Source organism: Mandrillus leucophaeus, unplaced genomic scaffold, assembly GCF_000951045.1.
Source record: "Mandrillus leucophaeus isolate KB7577 unplaced genomic scaffold, Mleu.le_1.0 Scaffold116, whole genome shotgun sequence".
Taxonomy (NCBI): domain Eukaryota; kingdom Metazoa; phylum Chordata; class Mammalia; order Primates; family Cercopithecidae; genus Mandrillus; species Mandrillus leucophaeus.
Window position 1 is genome coordinate 1,099,505 of NW_012099876.1, and position 27,978 is coordinate 1,127,482.

The 27,978-nt window shown below is 36.4% G+C and overlaps 1 long non-coding RNA gene across 1 annotated transcript; it reads right to left on the bottom strand.

Annotated features, from left to right (window-relative positions):
• Positions 1–21,491: 21,491 nt before the first annotated feature.
• On the bottom strand, positions 21,492–26,790 carry LOC105552768. Its single transcript, XR_001008065.1, has 2 exons — positions 26,718–26,790; positions 21,492–23,137 (listed from the first exon to the last, which is right to left on the bottom strand). It is a non-coding gene; the product is annotated as an uncharacterized LOC105552768 (long non-coding RNA).
• Positions 26,791–27,978: the final 1,188 nt, after the last annotated feature.

Here is a 27,978-nt window from a genome sequence, read left to right on the forward strand (position 1 = left end):
TTATTTGATTAATGCCTGTAACCAGCATCAGACTGTTAATTCATGATGTACAGTCATGTTAGGTTTCAGGTTTTGTTCATCATAGTCCCAGCAACTAGTATTACACTTAGCATATAGTAGGCACAGAGTAAAAACTTTTGAATGAATTGAATGCTTTGATGCTTACATTTAGTCCATTTAGTATAATAACAGAATGCATTTTAATTATGAAAACTTTTTTCTTTGAAAATTCAATACAGATGATAATGCAAATTTTTACAAGAGTGATTTAGATAAATTTATAGATAAAATATCCATGGCAATGAAGTGAGGAAAGATAGAGATGACTGAAAAAATTTTAGAGGCCCTTGTTCTGTTTTACCTGGGTTCCAAAGCTGGAATAAATCAAAACTGATTTTGACATGCCCCTAAGTAGTCTTTCTTGTGTTGTAGTGCTATGTTCCCTTGGCTTTGTTCCTTGTGTGCTTCTGTGTAAACCATATGTTCCTCAAACAGTACACGACACTTGTACTTCATCCCCTTTTTCATTTCTCCTTGCAGTTTTTTCCTCATCCACAGAATGCTGTTGAATTTGCCCTCCAAGAACTCCTCAGCTGCTTTACAGAACATTCTTCTTGCCTATGCTGCTGATCATCTTTCTTTCTCTCTAGAATTCCACTTCCCTTGGCTTTTATTTTCTTCCTTTTAAAAATATTCATTGTAAATTCATGGTCAGTTTTTTTTTTTTTTTTTTGACAGTCTTGCTCTGTCACCCAGGCTGGAGTGCAGTGGTGTGATCTCGGCTCACTGCAATCCCTTCCTCCCAGGTTCAGGTGATTCTGGTGCCTCAGCCTCCAGAGTAGCTGGGATCACAGGCACATACCACCATGCCCAGCTAATTTTTGTATTTTTTGTAGAGATGGGGTTTTACATGTTGCCCAAGATGGTTTTGAACTCTTGGCATCAAGTGATCCACCCACCTCAGCCTCCCAAAGTGCTGGGATTATGGCGTGAGCCACCATACCCTGCCTGTCAATGTAATTCTTTTATTCACCTGTAACAATCTCAAATCTTAGAACTCTGGAAATATTCAGTGTCTTGGTTTTTCCACATGGTGTTTAATGGTTTTTACCTTTCTTCTCCTCCATGGAGCCAGTTTCAGTAGCCGCTTCGATATTGTGACATGAATATATTTATAAAATTGCAAACTCAGTTTATCAAAAGTTGACTATTAATTTTGTACTTTTTTCATTCCTCTCCTCAAATCACCTATTTTGGTCTATTAAAAATCACCACTTACCACACGAAATTGACTCTTCAAATTTCCCTCCCCACCAACCTCTCTTTGTCACCCCATATCCAATAAAAGGCTTGTCAATTTTACTTCCCAATGCCCATTATGCCACGACCACATTTTTGCCCCAGCCATCCAAGTCCTGATTCAATTAGAGTCATCATTAGAGTCATCATGTCCTGTTACCCATCTCTACTTCATGTAGCACACTGCCACCAACATTATATTTCTAAAACTTACATCTGCTGATGACACTCCTTTTTCTACTCAGTCTCTAATGGGTAAAGTTTTTGATCTAATGTTAATAATCTTTTAAAATAAGACTCAAAACTGTCTTGCTAATTTTCTTTATTTTTAATTTGTAAAGGCTTAATTATATGTGATTCACATATAATGCATTTCACCCATAAGAGTGTAAAAAAAAATCAGTGACTTTTAGTATATTCACAAAGCTGTGCAGCTACAATCAATTTTAGAACAGTCTTATCAGCTTCAGGAGAAGCTGTATTTCCTTCAGGTGTCAACCATGCCCAGTTTCCCTCATCAGAAGCTCTATTTCCTTTAGGCCTCAACCATGCTCAATTTCCCTCATCTCATCCCTAGGCATAGGCATCCATTAATTTATTTTATGTCTCTATAGATTTTCCTATTACTGGCATTTCATATAAATGGAATCCTTGAATACATAGTCTTCTTTCATTCAGCATGATATTTTTAAGGTTCATTTATGTTACAGCATGTATAAGTATTTTGCTAGCTTTTATTGCAAAATAATATATCACATTGTATGCACATATCACATTTTATTTAAATATTAATCAATTGCTAGTCTCTTTTGGCCCTGTCTTTTCCTCCTACCGTATCTTGTACTTCTCTTATTTTCACCACTTTAACTTTTTTTTTCTCAATTTCCTAGAGTTCTTCATACCTGCTGTCTTAGAATTGGTTGTTAGTTTCCTTATTTTCAAGTAGATTTTAAGACTGTTCTTTTTCATATTCCTAAAACTGAGGGCTTTTTTTCCCATAGATAATCAATTCTATTCAATGAAAATGAATTATGTCCACTATTTTCAGTATTTCGATACTTAGGAATGTGAAGGCTATAATAACCAGAAATGCAAGAATGAACACTGTCTCAAAATTTATGACATACTGTCAAATATTTAAATCTATAATCATGCATGTATGGCCACTGTGTTTGTATAATTGATTTGATGTCCTTTATTTATATGTGAAACAACATTATTGGCATAAATTCTATCAGTTTTCTAACATAAGAGTGATAAATCGGGGTAAATTAACAAATATATTTGGCTATTCCAAAGTTAAAGACATTGGACTGGAGTACTATGGGAGATTGGGAGGTGCAGAGAATTATGGGAAATAACACCTGAACACAAACAATCATGAACTAACCTGTTATGACAGGAAATGGGAACTGTTTAGTTCTTGGACACAGCAGCAAAAACAACAGGTTACTTTAGGCTGAGCCACTACTAAAGAACTCTGGATTAGATAAGATTAAATTCAGTCCATAAAGAAAAACAGGATTTAGATAGATAGGTGAAGACAAGACAGATGTTTAAGTGGGACCACCTAAAAGCCAGATTTGTTGACAAGGGAAATCCTAATTCAGATTCGAGTTATGGTTCAGCCCTGGGCATATTTTGTTAATCTAGTTAATTCCTTGCAGTTATTCAGCTATGCCAATGTTCTCTCTTGCTTTGTGAATTTGCACAAACCGCTCCCTTTGCCTGGTCACTCTTCCCCCTCCCCACCCCTCAATCTGTCTGGCTGTCTTTCTTGCCAACTAAAATTCAGTTTAAATCAATTTCTTTTTGAAAGTCGTTCCTATTCACCTCTTGCTGAGTTAGGTGCACCCTTCACTATGTATCTGTAACCCCCAATTGGAACATGGCCCATGTTGGATAAATGGGTGATTGAATGGATAAAAAATAAATAAATGAGAGTATGAAATATTAAACTACCTCACTGAATCCTTCCTATTCACACTGTCTCTCAACATTTATTTTCTAAATCTGCTTTCTAGCTAGCTTTGTGAAAGAACTTAGACCATGTGAAGCAGGGCAGAAACATGTAAGTGGAAGATAGTATTTATTTTAGTAATTTATAATATCTCATTAGGATTCTGGAAAGGCAGTAATTCTTAAAGTATGATTCCTGAACAAGCAGTGTCATCTTCACTTGGAAGCTCATTAGAAATGTAAATTCTCAGATTCCATCTCCAAACCTACTTAGTCAGAAATGGGGAGAGAAGAATGGTTTTCACAAGTCGTCTAAGTGATTCTGAGGCCTGCCGACATTTGAGAACAACTATACTATATTGACGTTGCTTTTGTAACGTCATAAGGGACTTGCAGGTGGTTTGATAGGCTCATTTAGCTCTGTCTAAATGATTCATTTCTTCTGTATAATCATTCATTTCTCCAAAAAGTCCCCTGGTTCCTTTTCTTGGAAAATTGTATTCAAAACTAGTATCTGGGGGCTAGGTGTGTTTGCTGTTTCTGGGGCATCATTTATTTCTAGGCTCTCTCATTGGACACACACATGTATGTGTGTGTGTGTGTGTGTGCGCGCGCGCAGATAAGGGTATATTCATGGATTAATATGCACACATATTTCCTTCCTTTCTACGTGTGTGTGTGTGTGTGTGTGTATTTAATAGTGCAATCACAGCTCACTGCAGCCCCAAGCGATTCTCCCACCTCTGCCTCCTGAGTAGCTGGGACCACAGATGTGTGCCACCACACCTGGCTTATTTTTTTTTTTTTTTGTAGAGACAGGATCTTCCCTATGTTTCTCAGGCTGGTCTCAAACTCCTGGGCTCAAGTGGTCCACATGCCTCGGCTTCACAAATTGTGGGGATTACAAACGTGAGCCACCAAGCCTGGGCTAATTTTTTTTTTTTTTGTAGAGACAGGATCTTCCCTATGTTTCTCAGGCTGGTCTCAAACTCCTGGGCTCAAGTGGTCCACATGCCTCGGCTTCACAAATTGTGGGGATTACAAACGTGAGCCACCAAGCCTGGCCATCTATACACATTTATATCTATATCCATCTTTGTCTATACTAAGGTGAACATGAGTTCATAGGAATGTCGCCAACTCTAACCCAGTGCTACCTGGATTGTATTAGCCTTCTCTTCACCTGGGTTGTACACAACCTTCTACTCTAACAGTGAGGAGCCTAGTTCTCACCATCTTCCATACATCTACTCAATTGTTTGAATCCAGTGTGTGTTTATAATGGTTCCATGATTTTTAACATATCATCTGGTAAACATTACCAGTTAGAGTTTGACATTCTCATGTAGTTCTTTTCCTGTCTGTGTTGGAGTGGCAATCCAAAATAAAACTTAATGTTAAGCGTTTCATAATCTAGAAGAACAAGTCCTCTAAAAGACTAATCTGTAACATCCTGGCTTGTGTATTAAAAGGAAAAAAGAAAGACCCAATTCACAAAAGGATAAAGAACACAAACATCATCAGAGGTACACCAGACCCTGGAAAAGGTGAAGGAACATTTCCAAACTTAATTCCAGCAACTGACAGTACATGTGCAGGACTCATTTTGTTAAATTATTCATAGATTTAGAATGACCTGTCACACTCAAATGTTAATAAATACATAATTATTAAATTCTATTACATGAAAATAGGTAACTAAAACTGGCCTATTATGGTTCCTCCTATTCAAAGCAGTATTTTAGGTCCTCACAAAATCGGAAGTATATAAGTAGGCCAGGAGGTCTGAATTTTGGCACATTTCTTCTTACTAGAAAAGGTCCACAGGTAGGATGGTAGATGAGGAGCTGGTAGGCCAGAGAGAGTGGAGAAGCTGACCATAGCACTGAGAGGGACTTATCTAAAGTTCCTAGTGGTCCAGGAGCTACTTTTTATGGCTCTTCCAAGGAAAATGGTACTCATTCAGAATGATTTTTTTAAAGGAAATGATATCCTATTCATAATTTCTTCTTAAAAATATGTCACCTCTCCTAGGAAGAAACCAAAATTGCCCTTCATGAGCATTCATCATTATTTTTTAATCTTCATTTTCTTATGTTTCTTTATTACATTTGATTATATCTGTCCTGTATCATAGTTAAGTCTTGTTTGTAGTGCTGCTTATCTTTTCCTGTTCAATCTGCCCTAGGTATTCTCTTTGAGGGTGGAGGCTTGATCTCATTATTTGAATGCTTAACATATAGTTGATTATCAACAAATATTGAATAGGAAGCTGAAGGAACACTTAGGAAAGAATAACTCAACATTATCGTTTTTATTCCCAGATTTCTTTTGTGAAAACTAACAACTTCCTTGACTTTATTGAGATAAATGTCTTTTCAGCATGAACATTCATGCTTGCTTATAAAAAGCAAGTTCTCATGAGGTAGTCCCAGGAATGTTACTGTCTTTTGAGTCTCTGAAAACTAAAGTATTCATGCTTCTTGCACTTTTTTTTTTTTTTTAATCATAGAATTCTTCAGTATATCATTGGGACTGGTTATATAGTTTGGACGTTCTCAATCTGTCAAATAATGGCCCAGCAGCATCAGAATCGATTTGAAGAGATTAAACAAACAAAAATCCAACAGTTTCCAGAGTCAAACTCCTAGAGTTTTGGATGTAGCAGGTTTGAGGTAAGGCTTGGAAATCTGTCATTTAAAAATACCTCCCCAAGTGTTTCTGATGGGAAGTTGGATCACATCCTGCCTCATGCTGTGGAATAGATGGTTAAAAATTCCCAAAGCTCTATTCTTCCATTAGCAAGAGAGGTCAGTACTGATGTGTGTGTTACACCAGAAGTCTGTTCATCTCAGACCTTCTCGGAAGAATAAGTTTGGTTTGCCTTCTCAGTGGCGGTCACACAAGCCTGCATGAAAGAACAGACTGGCTGAAAAGCCAAATTTATATTTTGGAACAATATTAAAAACATAGGTCCAAAGAGAAAGCCAGTTCCAACACAGATGAGCTTTCCATAGCACAGATGTATCAGGACTTCTCTGCTTTCTGTTAACTAGACTGCCTGGTGAATTCTTCATGGCAAATCACTCTAGCCAGTGTTTTGAGAACGGTGATTTCTAGCCTCCTACACTCTAAACCTTGTGAAGTACAAGCCAATATTGAGACAGGCCGATTTGAAGAGCTCTGAGCCTCAGGGAACAGCGCCATCTGCTGATGACTGAGGACATAGCTTACTTGAGAACAAGAGTCTTCGGGAAAGCGGTAGATATTAATTATATACGTCCTGGCTTTTGCACCATGGCTGTTAAAACACCCTACTCCCAAGCACCAGGCATTCTTTCAGCTCAATAGGTGAGATTAGTCAGTATTAACTGGTGGGTGTTTTTATTACTTAAATATGAACACCATTCTTTGAATGCCATGGCTTAAGCCTTAGGTAGACAAACTGCCTATAGGTGCTCATGCATCAAACAGAGAAGCTCAGCACTACTGGACGAGGCATGACACCTTTGCCACAGTAACTTGAATGGTTTAGGGACAATGTTCAAGGAGTCTGGTTACAGGGGGCAATGGGGAATTTCATTTCCTAACTATTTTTCTTTAGGGCCCAACATCAGCAATCCACAGTTAGTGTGTGATACTCTGAATTTTCAGCATGTGCTATTTCCTGCTGAATGGGTCTAACAGAGCAAAGCAGACCCCAGGGAAGGCCAATTTTGGTTAGGTTAAATCCTTAAAGAAACGAGGTGCTATTTTTCCCACTGGTAGTTTATTTATGTGTTTGTTTTAATGTTAGGGCTTATCCCTTCTAATATCCTCCCCAGGACCAGGAAAGGGAAATGTTAAAATCATGAAACGCAGAGAGAAGAAATACCCTATCTGTGTGTGTATGTGTGCATGTGTGTGTAGGTGTGTGTTCTAAACCAGGTCTTCGAAAGATAAACATTTGATGTAGCAAAATGTTGAAAGTAAAAGTAATAAGCAAGTTTCATTACATTTTTCTAAAAATATTTGGCTTCCAAAATCAAACCCACTTAAAGTTTTCCTACTTTTATTTTCTTTTCTTAGTCATTTCAACATATTGTAGGGGATTTCACTGTGTCATAATAATGTTATTTTTACACAGATTTTAACAGTAAAAATAAAGTTTGTGGACCCCACTGCCCTCCACAAGAGCTGAAAGTTCAGTTTTCTGCCCAATTCTTCCCACACACATGAAAAAAACACCACATTTAAAAGTAAAGGTCAGCACTTAGGCTCTTGTGAGGTCTTGCAATATTTGATCAGAGTTTAAAAATCTATAGCATATATTACAAATAGTATTTGAAATAAGTGCAGATGGAAATAATTAGAATTTTTCAGTTTGATTTTACCGTTTATAAAATATTTGAATTAGACTTATTTTTCTATATTTAAAATGTGTCTAATTCAATTTTCACTGTTGCAAGGACAGACGTGGCATAAACACACTTACATGAAAACTCATTATTTCTAAACCAGCAAAACTTTAGACCACATAATCCCAGGTACTTCAACTTAAAACATTGCAAGTTTAAATGAAATATTATATATTAATAATAATTAATACTGAAATTTATTGATAACATTACTATGTAATGTTTTTGGTACTTTATGTGTAATAACTCATTTAATCCTTATAGCAACACTATCAGCTGGGTACTATTACTCTTTAAATGAGGACACAGAGAGGTTAAGTACCTTACCTAGGAATGAAAATATAGCTAGAAAATGGCAGAGCCGATAGAAGTATAGATATACTGACTTAGATCCCTTTATATCCCCTAAGAACACCTCCTTAAATGTTTCCTTCCAGGTGTCTCACTTCATCTCATCATAGTCCTAATCTTGAGATATTCCTATCTATCTATCTATCCATCCATCCATCCATCCCTCCCTCCCTCCTTCCCTCTTTCCCTACCTACCTACCTACCTACCTATCTATCTATTGGTTAAGCATTCCTTATCTGAACTGCTTGAGACCAGAAGTGTTTCGAATTTCAGATTTTAAAATATTTGCATATACATAATAAGATATCTTAGAGATGAAACCTAACTCTAAAAAGATATCTTAGGGATGAAACCTAACTCTAAAAAGATATCTTAGGGATGAAACCTAACTCTAAACATGAAATTCATGTATGTTTCATATGTACTTTTTACACATAACCAAAAGGCAATCTTACACATTTTCAATAGTTTTGTGTGTGAAACAAAGTTTGGGTACATTGAACCATCATAAAGCAAAGCTGCCACTATCTTGGCCACACTAGAGGACAATCTATGGTTGTTTGGCATCAATGTCATTCCTGAATTTGATTTTATATGCAACCGAAAAGTAATTATTTTCTTATACTTATTCAGGCATAAGTACTTAAGAGTAATATAACATACTATTAATACAATGAAAAAAATAATGCGTTCAAAGTAGCTAAGCAGCACGGTAGCATCACCAGATGCCTGTTTGAGCTATTAAACAACAGCAGCAACAAACACCAGCAGGCTTTCCGTCTTTACCTACGGTGCTGTGTTTTGATTAAAAGGTTACTGAACCCTGTATTTTATCTCTTTAGGTGAGAAGAAACATTAGAAGCAGTTGCAGGACCAGGAAGTAGGTCCTCTGGAGATGAGGGGGCATTCTTCTAAATGGCTTGTTAAAATGTTAACTGTAGCATCATCTGTGTCATTAATAACTATTTGTTGCCTTAGAAGCCTCTCTTTCATTTTATAAACTGAAGTGATTTCTTGTTCTGCTATTAACTATGAACATACACTGCTCTAGTCCTTCAATAAACCCATCACACATTTTCAGCATGTCATCTATAAGCACTTTTTCTGTAGTATTAACAAAGTTAAAGTCATTCTCATTGTCACTATTATCACAATCATCTAGACTCAGAACCATTTTGGCTTTTTCACACTGACTAATGAATGAACAACTGGAGCGTCATTGTTGATGTTAAGAACTTCTTCATTATCCGCCTGTTCCAGCTTACTGACAGATACTGAAGATATAATTTTTGCATATGTAAGGAGATCCGACATTTTTCTTCTCACGTGACTTTTGGAATCCTTCAGAGTCACCACTTTGTTTGTCACCATCACTAAACATAGTCATAAGCCAGAGCTTGCGCCTTTAGTCACCATCTTCCAAGCACTGGCAACAGCGCCTATGGCATCCTAAACTTTTCAAAACTTTTCACGCCCATACCTCTGTTCTCTGCTGCTGGCATGCTTTTCAAGGAAGTGTTTTTATATTGACTTTTCTTTGATCTGAGGATGCCCTGGTCACGTAGTTGAATCCACAAAGTCACATTTGGAGGAAAGCACATGGCATAAACGTAATCTTTGAGAATTCAGTGCCTTCCTGCAGTGAGTTCAAGCTGCTGATACCAAATGTTTATGAAAGTAATCAGAAAAGATGTTCCTGGGGATCCATGCTTCTTTGTTAGCATAATATTGCACTGCTAAAAAATTCACTCCTTGAAAACAGTGAGGATGCAAGCTTCTGACCATCACAGCAGGGTTACACATAGGTGTGACTGCTGCCTTAGCACATCCTAGCACAGTTATTCTGTCCTTGGCATCCTTAATTCCTGTAGGAACTGTCTCATCAGCTGTAGTCAGTGTCTTCTCGGGGCAACAATGCCAAAACAGTTATGTTTCAGTAGCATTATAGATGTGTTCTGGAGTCATATTTTCATCAGTAATGACTGGAAAACTCATCAATGAGTTTCTCTGCTGCTTCATGATCAGCAGATGCTTATCACTCAGAGCTTTTAAAATGTAATGCCATGTTGCTGTAAAAAAAAATGGGTTCCTGTTACACAATCAGGAAGAGTTAGGCACACAGACACTTTTGGAAGGGTGAGGGGGAATGGAGTTTACTGGGTGAAAAAGGAAAAAGCAACCTCAGCAAAGTAAGAAGGGTTTCTGTTAACATGCCCCCATGTCACAGATTGAATCCTAGGTCACCATCCAGGAAGAGGAGAGGCCAGGCTTCTCCTCCCTGCAAATGGCATGAACTTCCCAAGACTCCACCCCATCCTCCCAGTGTGCAGGTGGGCATTATTGAGAAAGAATAAGTTGAAAAAAGGGTGAGCTTCATCCGGGACCAGCAGTCTGGTTTTTCAGCATTCAGGCTGTTTTAGGCTTGAAGGTGGGGTTTCACTGGGGAACCCTTGGCTGCCTCCTGTCTGTATCAATGACGTTTTTCAAATTTCTGCAAACAGCATGCTGAATACTTACAGTTCCTTTTAATTTTCAGTTTACTGTGATAGATCTTTGCTTGTTTCATAATCAGCATGCTATTAAATAACCTGTGTTCACTGCGATGCTGATGGATCCATCCTTTCAATACACAATCAAGATCTTCATTTTTAGGTTTATGCAGTATTTTTTTTTCTATTTTTTAATTAACTTCTGCTCATCACTTTCGGCAAAGGTCCTGGCCTGATGGGGCATCATGGGAAACTGCCCTTGGTGTGTCCTGCTGCACACACACCATTTTATTATCGTTTGTGGGAAAGCCTGCATGAGGGAATCTGGGCATGTACAGAGAAGATACATCAAAACTAAAGTTGGGTAGGAGGGTTCTATTTCCCCCATGTGGATGCTGAATAAACTGTGTGCACTTGCATTTGAACTGCAACATGTCCTGTGGGGCCAGGTATGGAATTTTCTACTTGTGATGTTATGTCAGTGTTCAAAAGGTTTTGAATTTGAGAGAATTTCTGATTTTGGATTTTTAGATTAGGAATGCTCAACCTCTTTATCGTACCTACCAACCTATCTACGTGTCTACAATCGGTATAGACAGTTAGATATAGATGTAGGTATATGCATACATAGATATGTATGTGGTTAGAGCAGCAGCAGCCCAGTCTTTTTGGCACCACAGACCGGCTTTGTGAAAGACAGTTTTTCCACAAGATGGGGGGTGGAGGGGGATAAGGTGGGGATGAAACTGATATGGTTTGGGGATGAAACTGTTCCACCTCAGATCAATAGGCATTAGATTCCCATAAGGACTATGCAACCTGGATCCCTTGCATGTACAGTTCATAATAGGGTCTGTGCTTCTATGAGAATCTAATGCCATTCTGATCTGACAGGAGGTGGAGCTCAGCTGGTAATGCTTGCTTGCCCACTAGTCACCTCCTGCTGTGCTGCCCGGTTCCTAACAGCCCACAAACCAGAGGTTGGGGACCCCTGGGTTACAGAAAGAGAGAGAATGAATACAAAGAGGGATATTTTCAAATAGCTGGAAGATAGGTTATTGAATGGTCTCAACACAAAGAAATGATAATGTTTGAGTTGATGGAAATATGAATTACCCTGACCTGATCATTATACATTGTGAATATCACAATATCACTATGTACTCCATACATATATACCCCTTGTCACATATTATGTGACAGTTAAAATAAATAATTTGTTAAAAAGGAGAATAATGCAAAAAATATAAGTATGCTATTTCCTTTTTTCCTGTCTGTATTTTATCTTCTTCTTGATTTGCCTTCTTGATTAATCATCTCCTAGAGATTGGTAATCAGATTTGGCTCCTGCCCTCCAAGATCTGTCAGTTTCATAAACTAACTCACACATGCAAATACTAATAGCTTTAAAGTGCTGAGTGCTAGAATATGTTCCCTTCAGTGGTAAAGAATTGGAGCAAGTTCTTCCACATTGTGGTGTGGGGAAAATATGAAAGGTTTTCATAGAAGAGACAGCATTTTGGTTGGTTTGGCAGGTAGAAATAGGAGGAGAGTGTTTCACTGAGATAGAGGAGCCCAATGAACTGTCTGCATCGGGGTGGAGGAGGTATGAGTGAAATACACAGGAAGAGAATTTCAGGAAAGAGGTGGGAGGTGGGGGCAATTAACATCCTTAAATGCTGCAGAGAAAACAAACAAATGGCTGAGAAAAGACCATATATAAGCATTGTCTGATAAGTGAGCCATGCATACAATTTTAAATATCCTAGTAGTGGTCACATTTAAAAGAAACAGGTAAAGTTTAAAATGTATTTTATTTAACCCTATATATCAAAATATTATCATTTAACATGTAATAAATGTACAAATTTATATTTTGCATTCTTGATTCTGTACTTTGAAATCCAGTGTGTATTTCATACTTACAGCATATCTCAATACTAAAGAACCACAAGTGCTCAATAATAGCACCCTGTGGTTTGTGGCTACTACATTGAATGGCACAGATTTAGACAACAGCAAAAAAGTGTGAGTAGAGAAGTGGAACCAGAAGTCAGATTCTAAGGAATTAGGGGAATGGATGGTAAAGACATAGAGACAGACAGTGTGTATTACTTTTTTCCAAACACTTGGAGAGCAAAAAATGACACTATTCTTTTATTCTCTCTTTAAGATAACTGAGGTGGTAATACATTTCATGGAAAGGGTCAAGAAATTTTTTTAAAATGAGACATTGGAGATATGAGGAGGAAGTTATGAAGCCAGCATGCCACACTAAGGGTAAGACCTACTAGTGCTAGTCTTTTTGTTCTATGTGTGGAAATGAACTACAACTGACTACAGCCTCGCCTGGTGACAATGCAATCTGCTTATTGGCTCTTGTCGTTAACAGGACCACTACCCAAACAAATTACCTTCTTATATGAATCAGGGCTTGCAATCCTTGGGAGACAGAGGACCCATTGACAGCATGGCTGGTAAATTTAATCACATAAATGAGAAATTTCTTCTTTTACATGAGAATAGAAGATGACTGGTTGTGAATGTGTAAGTTTTATTCTAAAAACACAGTGTATTAGGAGATATCTCCTCTTTACATTAATTGTCAGATTCTACTGGTCATTCATTTAGCTACTCATTCTTCAACAATACAAAATATTTTTGAACTTCTACAGTTTACTCCTGAAAATTACATTCAATGCAACATTTCTTTCCTTCTTTCATTTAAAACCTTAATTGAACCCTCTTTCTCCCTTTCTTTCCTTTTCTTTTCCATTCTTTTGATTAACTTAGGGCAAATTTTGAAGTCGGTGAAATTGATTTTGGGTATTTTTCCATCTTGTTTTATCTACCTTCTGTTCTCTAGTGCTGACTTATACTTTTTTGACCTTGCTGTAAAATCCAGGTCTTAGCCACCACTATTAACACTGCCACCACCATCTTTTCCACCCCCACCATCATTAACAACAATTAAATTATTTTGTCTGGTTCTATTTTTCTCAGCCTCATTAGATATTAGAAAAAAAAAAACCAGAGTGAATTAATATAAATATACTGCCATGGTCTGAATTTTTGTGTTCCCCCATATTCACATGTTGAAACCTACTTTCCAATGTGATATTATTAGGAGGTGGGGCCTTTGGAAGATGATTAGGTCATGAAGAAGGCTCAGCCCTTATGAATGAGGTTAGTGCACTTATAAAGGAGGCTCTAGAGAATTGCCTCATTCTTCCCTCCAAGTGAGTTTATAGTAAGAAAGTGCCACCTATAAATCAGCAAGCAGCCCTCACCAGACACTGTATCTGACAGCACCTTGATCTTGGATTTTTCAGCCTCCAGATCTGTGAGAAATAAATTTCTATTATTTAAGCCACCTAGACTCTGGTATTCTGTTACAGAAGACTGAACAGACTAAGACATCTATTAATGATTTTGATGCCCCTAACTTTACTAAAAGCATTGGCATCATAAAAAGAGAATGATCATTAATGCAAATGAATCTTTTTTTTTAAAAAAAGGAATTGCAATACATTTTTCACCAACACTTTATACAAATATTTTCAGACATAAGCCAAGTTGAATAAATTTTACAGTAAACACTTGCATACCAACTACCTAGATTCCAACATGAACATTTTTCTATATTGCTTTTTCACAAACCTATCCATTTATCTAGCCGTCCATTTTTCTATAATTCATCTTAGTTTTTTGTACATTTGAAGTTAAATTGCAAACATCAGGAGGCTTTCCCCTAAACACTTTGGCAAGCATATTATCAACTACGTTTCAATATGTCTTTTGAAATGGAATGGAATAGTAAGCATATTTAAAATGCATAGACCCGTGTAACCCAAACCTCTATCAAGGTAGCGAAAATTACCATCATCCCAGGAAGTTCCCTAAGAGAAGTCTTCTGATGTTTTTGCCCCATAGATTTATTATAGAATTTTATATAAATGAAGCTTATTGCAGTCAACATAAGATTTCCAAGACTCAGATAATAATATAGACAGTGGTGCTTTCAAGTCTGCAGCAGTTTTGCTCCTGTTCTGGAGTCTGTCCTTTCAGAAGAGCTCACTGCTCCTCCCCTTAGCTCTTCTTGCTCCTCTTCCTACGCCCTGCTCAGTTTGTATCTCCTTTCTTTTTTTCTAATAAATGTAGTTTCTTTTAAAGTTCTAGATGTTGTCTTTGCTCTTACTTTTGAATTTCTACAAGGGCTTGTAAAGCATTAGGATGCTCACACATCAGGAGGAACAACGTTTTATTTTTTTATCATTGAACTAGTAATACTGGTTTTTCCTTTTGGGATGACTTCATTGAGTATATATTTAAAATAATGGAAAAATAGCAAAAAGGAAAGAACATATGTGATGAATCTGTGACCTGATGATATCTTATTGAGGCTGGGAGCATTCAAGGTCTGAGATTGTCTAGTTTGCTCAAGGCCAGAGCAGCATCATGCATCCTTTCAAAATAAGGCAAGTTGTCACTTGTCTCTGGCCAGAATTGGTCAAGATCATGGGGTAGGTGACGAATGCTGCCAACCCCCTATGACACAGGTATTGATATGTGGCAAGGAGCCACTCATCTCTGCTAAGAGATGGCATGTACCAGAGAGGGGTGCTGTGGGAGTAGATGACTGTCCACCAAGTAGTGTATAATTCAAGGGATGTCTCAATGTCAAGAAGTTACCTTTGACATCATACACTGGTCAATGCCTTCATGTTATATCAGGCCATCGTATTAGGAAAAGTCAGTCTTTCTAGATTGAATAAGGACAAGTCCAGGGTAAGCAACTATGCTAGAAACCTAACCTGTAATCTCAAGAAATGAAAAGTAAAATGCCCAGCAATAGTATTTCAGGAGCCTTAGACTTGATATTTTCTTGAGCATCTTGTTTCCTGTTTAATTACCACAGCTCAAATACTATGTTTTGCAAATGTATGTAAGGGTATATTTTATATGTTATACATATTAATGCATTTTCATTTTTTCTTCTTGAAAACTTTTTACATCAAATTAAAGTCTGTCATAATACTTTATTTTCTATTTGTGGTTAGAGTAGGTGTCTTTGCTTTCTTTATGATCTCTTTGTTCAGGTAAGAAGGGCTACACTGGAGTGAAATCATAACTTTAGTTATATCGTAACATTAGAAACGGTCATGCTCTTGTAAACAACGGCAACAAATGGAGATTATGCTTACAGCATAAACCTCAGACTTGTGGGTATTTTCTTCTTTATGTTTTAATAAAAATACCGGAAAGGAAAGGTTTAAACTCACTAAAGTTATTTTGAGAAAATCGATTTCCATAAATATATTTTATTGCTCACTCATAAATTTATACTTCCCTTTCTCTCACTGCATAATTGGTTGGTTTCCTGCATACAGTTTAGCTCCATCGTTCATGTTTTCATAGGAATTTTATCCCCGGTATTTGCCTGTTCCAGCCATTCTTTATTTCTTTTTTTAAAATTCATTAAGCCTTTTAAAAAATTATTTAAATTTATTTTTATTTTAAGTTCTGGGGTACAGGTACAGGATGTGCAGATTTGTTAAATAGGTAAATGTGTGCCATGGTGATTTCCTACACCTATCAACCCATCACCTAGGTATTAGGACCAGCATGCATTAGCTATTTTTCCTAGTGCTTTCCCTCCCCATGCCCTCACCCCCAACAGGCCCCAGTGTGTGTTGTTCCCCTCCCCGTGTCCATGTGTTCTCATTGTTCAGCTCCCACTTATAAGGGAGAACATGGGGCGTTTGGTTTTCTGTTCTTGCATTAGTTTGCTGAGGATAATGGCTTCTAGTTCCATCCATGTCCCTGAAAAGACATGATCTCTTCCTTTTTATGGCTGCATAGTATTCCATGGTATATATGTACCACATTTTCTTTATCCAGTCTATCCTTGATGGGCATTTGGGTTGATTCCATGTCTTTGTTATTGTGAATCGTGCTGCAATGAACATACGCACGCATGTATCTTTACAACAGAATGATTTATATTCCTTTGGATATATTCCCAGTAATGGGCTTCCTGGGTCAAATGGTATTTCTGGTTCTAGAACTTTGAGGAATTGCCACGCTGACTTTCACAATGGTGAAACTAATTTGCATTTTATATTTACTATTCTAATTCACTATTTTCTAATTTACTATTTCTCTACAACCTCGCCAGTATTTCTGGTTTCTAGACTTTTTAATAATCGCCATTCTGACTGGCATGAGATGGTATCTCATTGTGGTTTTGATTTGCATTTCTCTAATCATCAGTGATGTTCAACTTTTTTTCATATGTTTATTGGCCTCATGAATGTCTCCTTTTGAGAAGAGTCTATTTATGTCCTTTCCCCACATTTAAATGTTTTTTTTTTCTTGTAAATTTGTTTAAGTTTCTTGTAGATTCTGGATATTAAACCTTTGTTAGATGGATAGATTGCAAAAACTTTCTTCCACTCTGTAGGTTGTCTATTTGCTCTGACGATAGTTTCTTTTGCTGTGCAGAAGCTCTTTCATTTAATTAGATCTCATTTGTCAATTTTTGCTTTTGTTGCAATTGCTTTTGATGATTTCATCATGAAATCTTTGCCTGTGCCTATGTCCTGAATAGTATCACCTACATTTTCTTCAAGGGTTTTTACAGTTTGTGTTTTACATTTAAGTCTTTAATCCATCTTGAGATAATTTTTGTATAAGGTGTAAGGAAGAGGTCCAGTTTCAATTTCTTGCATATGGCCAGCCAGTTGTCCCAGCACCGTTTATTAAATAGGGAATCCTTTCCCCATTGCTTGCTTTTGTTAGGTTTGTCGAAGAGCAGATGGTTATAGATGTGCAGTCTTATTTCTTCATTCTCTATTCTGTTCCATTGGTCTATGTGTCTGTTTTTGTACCAGTACCATTGGTCCAGCCATTATTTTAGTAAAAAACTGCAGCTCTTCACTACCTGAAGAATAAAATCCAAAATTCTTACTATGGCATTCAAGGCTTTCCAGAAGCTGGCACCAAACTGTTTTTCTAATTTTTCTTCTGCTCCAGTATTTCTTCCCAGCTTCTTTCTACTTCTTTTTCAGTTCCCATCATTCTTGCATTCTTTGTTGTCTCTGTGTACAATAGCTTTTTTTGGTACAATTTTATAACACTATAGTTAGGGGAGTGTATATCCACCTACTTATGTTACTGGTGGCTTCTGTGTCAGGAAATCATCTATAACCTACCTACTTATTCTTCTGATGTAGATGACCTACCCATTCACCTTTTTAAAGAATGTTTGTAAATTGTGGGAAAATATACATCATATAAATTTTGCCATCTTAACCATTTTTAAGTGTTACAGTATAGTGCCATTAAGTACATTTACACTGTTGCTCAATCATCACTACCATTCATCTCTAAAATATTTTATCATTCCATAATGAAACTCTGAACCTAGAAAACAATAACTTCCCATTCTCCCCTTCTCCCAGGCCCTAGCAAATTCTACTTTCTGTCTTTATGAATTTAACTACTCTAGATATGTCACATACATGGAATCATACAATATTGGATATTTCACTTAGCATAATGTCTTCAAGTTTCATCCATGTTGTAGCATGTATCAGAATTTCATTACCTTTTAAGGTTGCATAATATTTCCTTGTGTGCACAAAGCACAGTTTGTTTAACCATTCATCCATTGGTGGAAATTTGAGCAGTTTTTATCTTTTGGCTATTAGGAATAATGCTGCTATGAACATTGGCATACAAATGTCTACTCAAGTCCTGGCTTTCAAATTTTTTGTATGTAAGTAGAATTGCTGAATCAAATTATACTTCTATGTTTAATTTTTTGAAAATCATAATTTTATGAAATCATGCTGTTTATCATAATGACTGTCTGAACTAGGTAACATTTCAGCCAACAATGCACAAGGCTTCTGATTTATTCACATTCACACCAATACTAATTGTTTTTCTTTTCCAGTAATAGTCATTCTAATAGATTTGAACTTGTAGCTCATGATTCTTATTTATATTTCCGTAATGATTAGTAATATTGAGCATCTTTTCACATGCCTATTGGCCACCTGTATGTCTTCTTTAAATAAATGTCTATTCAAGACCCTTGGTCATTTTTCAAATGGGTTTTGTTTTTTGTTGTTGAATATTAATTGTTCTCTGTACATTCTGGATACCGATCCCTTATCAGGTATGTGATTTACAAATATTTTCTCTCATTCTGTGAGTTGCCTTTTCAATCTGTTCATTAGCGTGTTTTGATGCAAAATGTTTCTAATTTTGATGAAGTCCAATTTATTAATATTATTTTCCTTTCATTGCCTGTGCTTTTGTGTCTTATCCAAGGAATAATTGCTAAATCCAGCGTCATGGAATTTCCCCCTATTTTTTTTTATATGAGAGTTTTGTACTTTAAACTCTCCTGTTTAGGTCTTTGGTCTATTTCTGGTTAATTTTTGTTATTGGACTTAAGGGAAGAGACCAACTTCATTCTTTTGTATGTGGATGTCCAGATTTCCCAGCGCCATTGTTAAAAATATGGTCTTCCTTCTTAAATGAATTTGGTATTCTTGTTAAAAATTATTTGACCACATCTTCAAGGGTTTATTTCTGAGTTCTCTATTCTCTCCTATCTGTGAAAATCTCTATATTTATGCAAGTACTGCACTGTTTTGATTACTGTAGCTTTATAGTAAATTTTGAAATCAGAAAGTGTGAGTCCTCTAACTTTGTTCTTTTTCAAAATAGTTTTTGGCTATTTAGGATCTCTTGAGATTCCATACATACTTTTTAATGGATTTTTTTTCCATTTCTACAAAAAAAAAAAAATCATTGGGATTTTGATAGGGATTGCAATGAATTTGTAGGTAGCTTTAGGTAGTATTGACATCTCAACAATAGTACGTATTCAATTCATAAATACAGCATGTCTTTTCATTTATTTGTCTTCTTTGATTTTTTTCAGTAATGTTTTATAGTTTTCTGTTTACAAGTTTTTACTTCTTTGGTTAAGTTGATTCCTAATTTTTTTTTTTGATGGTATCATAAATGAAATTTCTTTCTAAATTTTCTTTTCTGATTATTAATTTTTAGTTTATAGAATTACAGCTGATTTGTTTGTTGGTTTTGTGCCCTACTTGATACATTACTGAATTTCTTTATTCTAACAGTTTTTGTGAACTCTTCAGGGTTTTCTGCATATAAGATTGTGTTATCTGTGAACAAAGATAATTTTACTTTTGGATGCCTTTTATTTATTTTTCATGCCTAATTGCTCTGGCTAAAACATCTAGTACTATGCTGACTATAAGTGTTAAAACAAGCATCTCTGTCTTGTTCCTGATCTTAGAAGTAAAGTTTTCAATTCTTCCACAGTGAGTGTGATGTTGTTTGTAGGTTTTTCATATGTGGTCTTTATTTTGTTGAAGTAGTTTCCTTTCGTTCTCATTTTGTTGAGTGTTTTTATAATGAAGGATATTGAAATATATAAAATGCTTTTTCCATGTCTATTGATAGTCTCATGCTTCAACCTTTCATTCTGTTAATGTAGTATATTACAATAATTCATTTTCATATGCTGAACCATCCTGTATCTCAATAAATTTCACTTGGTTATGTTGTATAATCACTTTCATATGCTGATGAATTCAGTTTTCTAGGATTTTACTGAGGATTTTTACATAAATGTTTATAACATATATCTTATAATGTCTTTGTCTGGCTTTGGTATCAGGGTAGTCCTGGCCTCATAGAATGAGTTAGAAAGTATTCCCTCTTCTTTAGAAGAGTTTGGAGAGAACTGTTGTGATTTCTTCTTTAAGTATTTGGTAGAATTCACCAGTGAAGCCTAGGTCTAGGGTTTTTCTTTGTCAAAAGGTTTTTGATTGTTAATTCAACACCCGCCCACACCCTTGACTAGTTTAGATGTATTTAGATTTTCTATCTTTTTATAATTTATTCTTGGTATATTTATATGACTTTCACATTTTGTCTAGATTAGCCAATTTGTTGACATACAATTGTTCCTAATACTCTCATATAGGTTTGGTAATAATATCCCTACTTTCATTTCTGATTTTAGTTATTTGAGAGTAAACATGACACTTTATAAAAATATTTAGCCAGATAGGATATTAGGGTAAAAGCATGGAAAGGAAAAATAAGACACATTTAGTTCTGAATTTTTGTTTGCTCTAAGGCAAAACAGGTGATGAGCATCTCCAACACCTATATCCAGGTACATGTCCCCAAACAGGAATCTTCAAACCCAAAAATGAGACGAATCAAAGGCCAGTGTCGTTCATGATCTGTGTTATTGTGGTCAGCTTTTGTCACTGACATATTGTGACCTGAAATCATGGCTTTTTCCCTCCAGTATTGTCTTCTCAAGTATTTTGAAGGCAACGTCTATGGTTAAGACAACCCACGAGGTCCCCTGGAGAGATTACCGGTAATTTTTGTAAGAGAAAAACATGAAGGAGACTTCAGTTTTTCCTTTTTTTCTCCATAGATTCCCATTTTTATTTCCTGTTTGTGTTTCACAGAGCACTAAGAAGTCATCAGTGAAACGCCTAATAAATACCTAGTATTTCTCCAAATCAAAAGTTTCACAACTCAGCACTCCAGGAAGTCTGATTTCATTGCTTGTTTATACGTTTTTCTCCCTTTTACCTTAACCAAAGCTGCCTTTTGCCAAATTTAAATGAAATTTGTCCCTCATAGGATTCAGCTTGAAACTGAATTCAAAAGCCAGAAAGACTTAAAATAAGTATGTGTTTTAAATGCTACACAGTGTATCTATTTTTTTAAGTGAAAGTTTCATAGTATTTAAAGCCAGGTATATAAAACAAATTGCAACACATTTCCTCAAGCAACCACTTAGAGATCATACCAAATGAACTTAAAAATTATGTTTTATATTTTTAATGAGTAACATGGAATGTGCTTAAATGATGCAATTTATCAGAATTTTTTTTTCAGATAAACTTTCTACCAGCTTCCTCCAGTACAAAACACTTTTTATTTTCTTTTTAAAGCACCAAAGTTTATTCCCTTCCCTCTCCCCACCCCCCCTTTTTTAAGCTCTTTCAGGTGGTGGAAGGTCTGAGGATCATTTGCACTAATTATTTTTAGTTCTTCCTCACATAACACCTGAAGAGGACATTCTATTTATGGGAACCAAATTACTTAAAAATATTTCCAAGCTCTTTAAGCAGAGGTCAGTACACACATTAGCTGGGGGCAAAAGGAATATTCAAGCCCAGGCATCCCTTTTGAATTCACAGCTGGGATTTATGCAGCTCCATGCTGTTGGCCTGGTCCCCTTGGTTACCCTCCACCTTGCTCATAATATCCAGACAGCATGTCAGGGCCCATCTCATCTCCACATATCAATAGATGTTTGTGGAGGATCAGCTGTTCCCATGGTACCTGGGCTCCGGGATTTGCGTTGGAATGTGCTGTGTTTCCCAGACTCTAGGTTCTCAGCAACTGCTCATATACCATCTTGAGCCTCTGCACCTACTGAGTCTTTCTAGGATTTTGTGTTGCTGCACTGCACACTCTTGGGTCCTAACTCCCGATTACAAGCTGTGGGGATTAAGAAATTCTTCCCTGAGACCTGGTTGCACCTGCCTTAATTGCCCGTTTGTTCTTCTCTGCATTGATTTTTATTTTTCCTCCCCTTTAGGGTAATTTTGAAAGAAGCACTAGTTATTACTTTCCTCATTCTAAATACTTGTGATAAAACTTTTGAAACTGTGCTACTTCCATTGGAGAAAAGGTAGAACTTTATTATCTTGCTGGAAAAGACCACCCTGCATGCTTTTCATCTTATTTTCTTGACTAGAGGTTTAATATCATGTAAAAATCCCCAACTGGATGACCATGGATCTCATGTAACAGTAAATATAGTGTAGAAATACTTTTGTAAAAAATGATGGGAACAATGTAAATAATAAGACATTTGAAACAAGCATTTTATTAAACTAAAAAGGCTTACTTTGAATCATGAATACACTTTTGAGATAGTTACTTATATAAGAAATATTTAACTCCTCAATTTAAAAAATATGTATGTTGTGTGATAGCTCTTTGGTTTAAGTCTGAAATGTGAATTTAAAAAAGAAGAATACATAAAGAAGAAAATCTGGGGAACAAAAAGACCTAGATTGAATATAATCAGCATGGGAATTGCTGAAAATACAGATTCGCAGTTTGGACCCTTGGTAGAGTTAATTTACTACACAGGAAAGAAAAAGACAAAAATAAAACAAAAAACTGAGATGCCCAGATATATTTAAATTTTAGATAAAAACAATTTTTAAGTGTATGTTCTAAATATTATGGAACATACTTGTATTTTTTTTCACTGTTTATGTGGAATCCAAATTTAATTGGGTATCTTGTATTTTATCTGTCAGTTTTAATCACTAGAGACTTCAGTTCAGTCCCGGTGAGTGGGGGCCAAAACTGGTGTACTTTTTATAAGCTAAACTCTGCATGAATTCTAATGAGAAGTCAGGTTAGAAAACCACTAGCTAATGGAAGGCGCGCGCGCGTACACACACACACACGTGCACACACACACACACACTTATAACAGACACAATGGTGATCCCAAAGTCTGTGCTCCTGGTAGATCCATTCTGCAAATAAAAAAAATATTATCTGAAGTAAAGAGAGAAACCAAAATTCACCTGATTTTGCCATGGGTATCCTGGTACAGCTGGCAAAATACTCATGCATTTTCCAAGTTATAGAATGTGCTACAGACTGACAGAATTATCCTCATCATCATCTTTTTTTTGGCTGGCTGCCTTAAAATTTTTGTTATCAAATATGGTTGGTTACAATTGGATATTCTTGTTAACTTTTATGATTGATAGTGAGTTACCATGAGGTTATAAGTAAAACCCAACATATTATATGTGGTCAACTAGCTTTTAAAAACAGAATACAAGAGAACACACAACAATTAATTTAACCTTAACATAAATTAGTTGATTTAATTGATTCACTATGTATCTATTAAGTGCTTGGTATCTTGCAATGCTGGGGATAAATTGCAAATTAGAGCCCCAACTCTCCAGACACTTAATGGTTTGGAATCACAAGAGTTTCCAGCAGGAATTTAAGTCTCGCGTGACATGCTGATTACCATAGAACTTTATATACAAAATGCCAGAGTAGTAGAACACCTGGTTTAAAGGAGCTTTCTCATTAAAAAAAAAAAAAAAAAAAAAAGAAGAAGAAAAGGAAAAAAAGTCCTCTACATTTTAAAATATAGCAGCCTCAATATAAAGCTTCATAGAGGAGAAATCCTTTTATGCACCTTTGAGGCTGCATCGTTTGGGAAGAGGAAGATTACTTTAAAGTTCTTTGTAATTACTGGATTTATTTAATTAAGAACTAGTTACAGCATTTAGCACTACATAACATGTTTTTATTGGTTATTATCATATAAAACTTCTTCTAGATTCTTTTTTCTGTTGGAGTATCCATTGTAAGCATTGTAATATGGAAGGGCTGTGCTACGTGATGTGAGTCACACTCGCTCACTGGGACAGGTCGGGGAACTGCAGGCTCCTTGGTGTAGAAGATCCAGCTCAGTGTGCAGCCATTTCAGGAAGACTTTTCTAACCACCCACTTTGAGCTCTCCTTTTTTAAACATCCATACTACTTCCCACTGGACTAGCTACTTTAATGTTCCAAAAATCTCTTATTGATGTTAAAGTCTGGTAGTTCAGAATAATATTTGGGAGTGAGGAGGAGCAAGCACCACATTATAGACATGTTTTGAATTTCCCACAGAGCCTTCTTCATCTAGATGTGGCCTCTGAGTCTTCCATCGCCTGAGTGTTTGACCTGGATGTCACTTTGAAGATCATAACACAGAAGTAAGCCTTGTGGAGGCAGGTGCCTTTCACAGCACCATGGGTGTGCCCTGAGAAACAGAATACAAGGTAAAACCTCAATGTGCCAGGATGAGTGAGGATTTAGGGGTAATTATTCTTTCTGGTTCACTGGAAAATGTCTTTCTGAAAATTAAATCTATTACAATATGAAAGTTGCTTTGCTTAGTGTTCTGGTTCGTACAAAGAAGACTAAAGCGGAGCACCTGCTCTCAAAGATCAGATAATTCAGGTGAGGAGTTAAGGCAAATGTGAATGAAAATTTAACTAACAAGAGAGTTAATTAGGCAGAATGGGAAGGCGATGCCTTTTTTTCTGAAAAGGAGATATTGAAGGTTAGCTTCCCATTTTCTACAGCAGCTTATTTCCCTACACTGATAAATAAGAAATGGTAAATATAATTGGGTCATTCTTTCAATATAGTATCTTGTGGCGTATTAGGTCAATAATATCAATAATAATAACAGCCACTTATAGAGTGTTTAATACTTCTCAGTTTTATAATAACTTTTGTAAGTTAACAATTTTATCCTCCCAACAGTCCAGTAAGCCAGGAGCTATTACCCCCATCTTTTGGAAAAAGAGAGGTTAAATAACTTGCCCAAGTTTACACAGCCATTAGGTAGCTGAGCCAAGCTGGCTCCAAGGCCCATGCTTAATAATGATTTCATTCTGCCTTCTTTGCTTCTGTGTATCAACTCCTATTGTGCCTTCTAAAAATATAAATTCCAGAAAATTTTTCCTCTTCTTTTGTCTCTTTATGCTACAGTCAATTGAAAGGAAAAACATCTGGTGAGTAGACGGTTCTTACAAGAGACGCTCTGTTTCTAGGTAGTTGAAGTGTTATGTCAGTGAGGCCGAGAGAGTACCTAGGCAAGGTCAGTTTATATGAGATGGAAGCAAAAGCCAAACAAACTTTAATGTCGCCTGACAGTCCATGGGCAACAGAAGAGGTTTTCTGAGATATCAGAAGAAAGTACAGTTTTGTGGAGGAAAATGCACAGTCTTACTAGGAAAGAGACATTTCTCTGTGAAGACTCAAGATGATTTCTGTGTGGAGGAGTTATACTGTTAATAACAAATAGGGGAAGCAGTGAGCTGTCTCGGGCTTTGTAACATCTGTTATAACTGCACCTGCCTCAAAGATTTCCTGGTTTCTATTCCCAAGAGAAAGTCAGTCAGCAGGAAATGAGGCAAGGGCACAATGACTTTACGGGAAAAAGATGGCTTTTAACTTCTCCTTGGGCTTAATTCCTGACAATATTGCATATTCCCCTTGTTGTTGATAGTACAAGGCAGTGGTTTTTAAAAGTGAAAGATGGGAAGGAAGAAAGGGACCTATGCTTGGAAACCGTTTTTATGGAACACAGGAATGTCATAGGCCACGGGTCAATTGGGTGACATCAATACATCTGGCTGTTAGTCCTTGCTCTGACTGAATGGGTAATACACGGAAACAAAACATATTCCTACTCACCACAGCAATTCAAAGGCTCACACCTGTGTCTCCTTTCTTTCTCTCGTTCAGTGATTCTTAGATTCCCAAACTTTAGGGTGAATCAGGATCACCTGGATGGCCTGTTTAAACACACATTGCCGGAACTGATGTAGTTTCTAACACAATGTGTCTGACGTGGTACCTAGGAATCTGTATTTCTGCAAGTCCCTAGGTAAGGCTGAGGCTGCTGGTGTGGGGCTTACATTTGAGAATTATTGCTGTGATTGATTTAAACAGAAATCTCCCATTCTTATTATTCTTGGGCCTCTCTCTCATCAGGATGATCCAGTTCCCAGGGATTTTCACCATTTCTTCCTATCAGAATCTTCCCCTCCCTTCTCCACCGAAGCCCCAGCAGCAGCCTCAGCATTTATCTCCAACTTGGATGAAATTAATTAAGTTACATTCAAGGGGTTCCAGAGAGAAGTTGAGTGCATGCAGCCTGCCCAAGCTAGTACAATGGAGCAGGCATTTGCCCAAAGGCCTCACTATATTAGATGGACATCATGTTTTACATCAACTTTCCTGGAGTGAATCTGCTGCAGATGAAATGCTAACATCGTCCACTGTGAGTATATGAAGGCTTGGGGAAGGACATTAGCTCCCCCTTATCCTTGGTTTTGTTTCTTACACTTGCAGTTACCCACACTCAACTGCGGTCTGAAAATATTATGACCTTTATGAAAAAGTTCACAAATAACAATTTATAAGTTTTAGATGGCACAGTGTTCTGAGTAGCATGATTCCTGCTTCCATTCCACCCCTGATGTGACTAATTCCTGTGTCCAGCATATCTATGGGGTATATTTCTCCACCTGTTAGTCCTGGACATCGTCTGCTCCTGACATCCGATCAACATCAACATGGCTTGACGATCCAGGATCACCCAAAGCAGATGGTTCTCCTACTGGCGAATCTTCAGAAAGTCACCTGTAGCCTAACGCTATGTCACAATGCCTATGTCATTCACCTCACTTCATCACATCACATAGGCATTTTATCATCTCATACCATTACAAGAAGGGGAAGTACAGTACAAGAAGATATTTTGAAAGAGAAAGACCACATTCACAAAACTTTTATTACATTATATTGTTGTAATTGTTCTATTTTATTACCAGTTATGATTGTTAACCCTTTGTGCCTAATTTATACATTTTTTAAATGTATGTATGTAGTTAAGTATGTATAGGTACAAGCATACTATATATAGGGTTCACTACTATCCTTAGTTTTAGGGATCCACTGGGGATAAGGGGGAGCTACTGTACCTAACCTTATGCTTATGGGAAGAGTTCCTAAGGTCACTTGCACACAGAAGTTATTTAAAAATAGTTGTTACAATTAGGAACCCTCTGGAGTATAACATGTGTGGCATCACTTAAAGAAGTAAAAAGAAAGAGTATAATTTTTATTTCCCTTTATATTTAGTAAAATATTTCTCTACAATATTATATTTATAGTAAAATTACATTAATATTTTCACATAATTTTAAAAAGTGAAATATCTACATGTAAGGCACATACAATATTATTATTTAAATACTGAAGCAAAATGCTGTATGTTAATATAATATAGTCACACGCTGCATAACAATGTTTTGGTTAATGATGGAATGCCCATAAGATGGTGGTCATATAAGATTTTCATTACCTATTTTATTACCTATTTACCTATTCATTACCTATTTTCATTACCTATGTCTAGACATGTTTAGATACACTAATACTTACTATTATGTTACAATTATATATGGTATCAGTATAGTAGCATGCTGTACAGGTTTGTAGCCCAGGAGCACGAAGTTATATCATGTAGCCTAATGTAGTAGGCTATGCCACCTAGGTTCGTGTGAGCATTCTGTAAGATTTTGCACAATGATGGCAAAATTACCTAATGACACATTTCCCATAAGGAATTCCTGTTATTAAGCAATACATGACTGTACTAATATAATACAAATATTATGTTGCTATTTAATATTTCATCAGATATCAATATATCATAAAATATATCACTAAACATATAATAATGTATTAATTATATTCAATCATATGCAAAGTCATTTTAAAAAG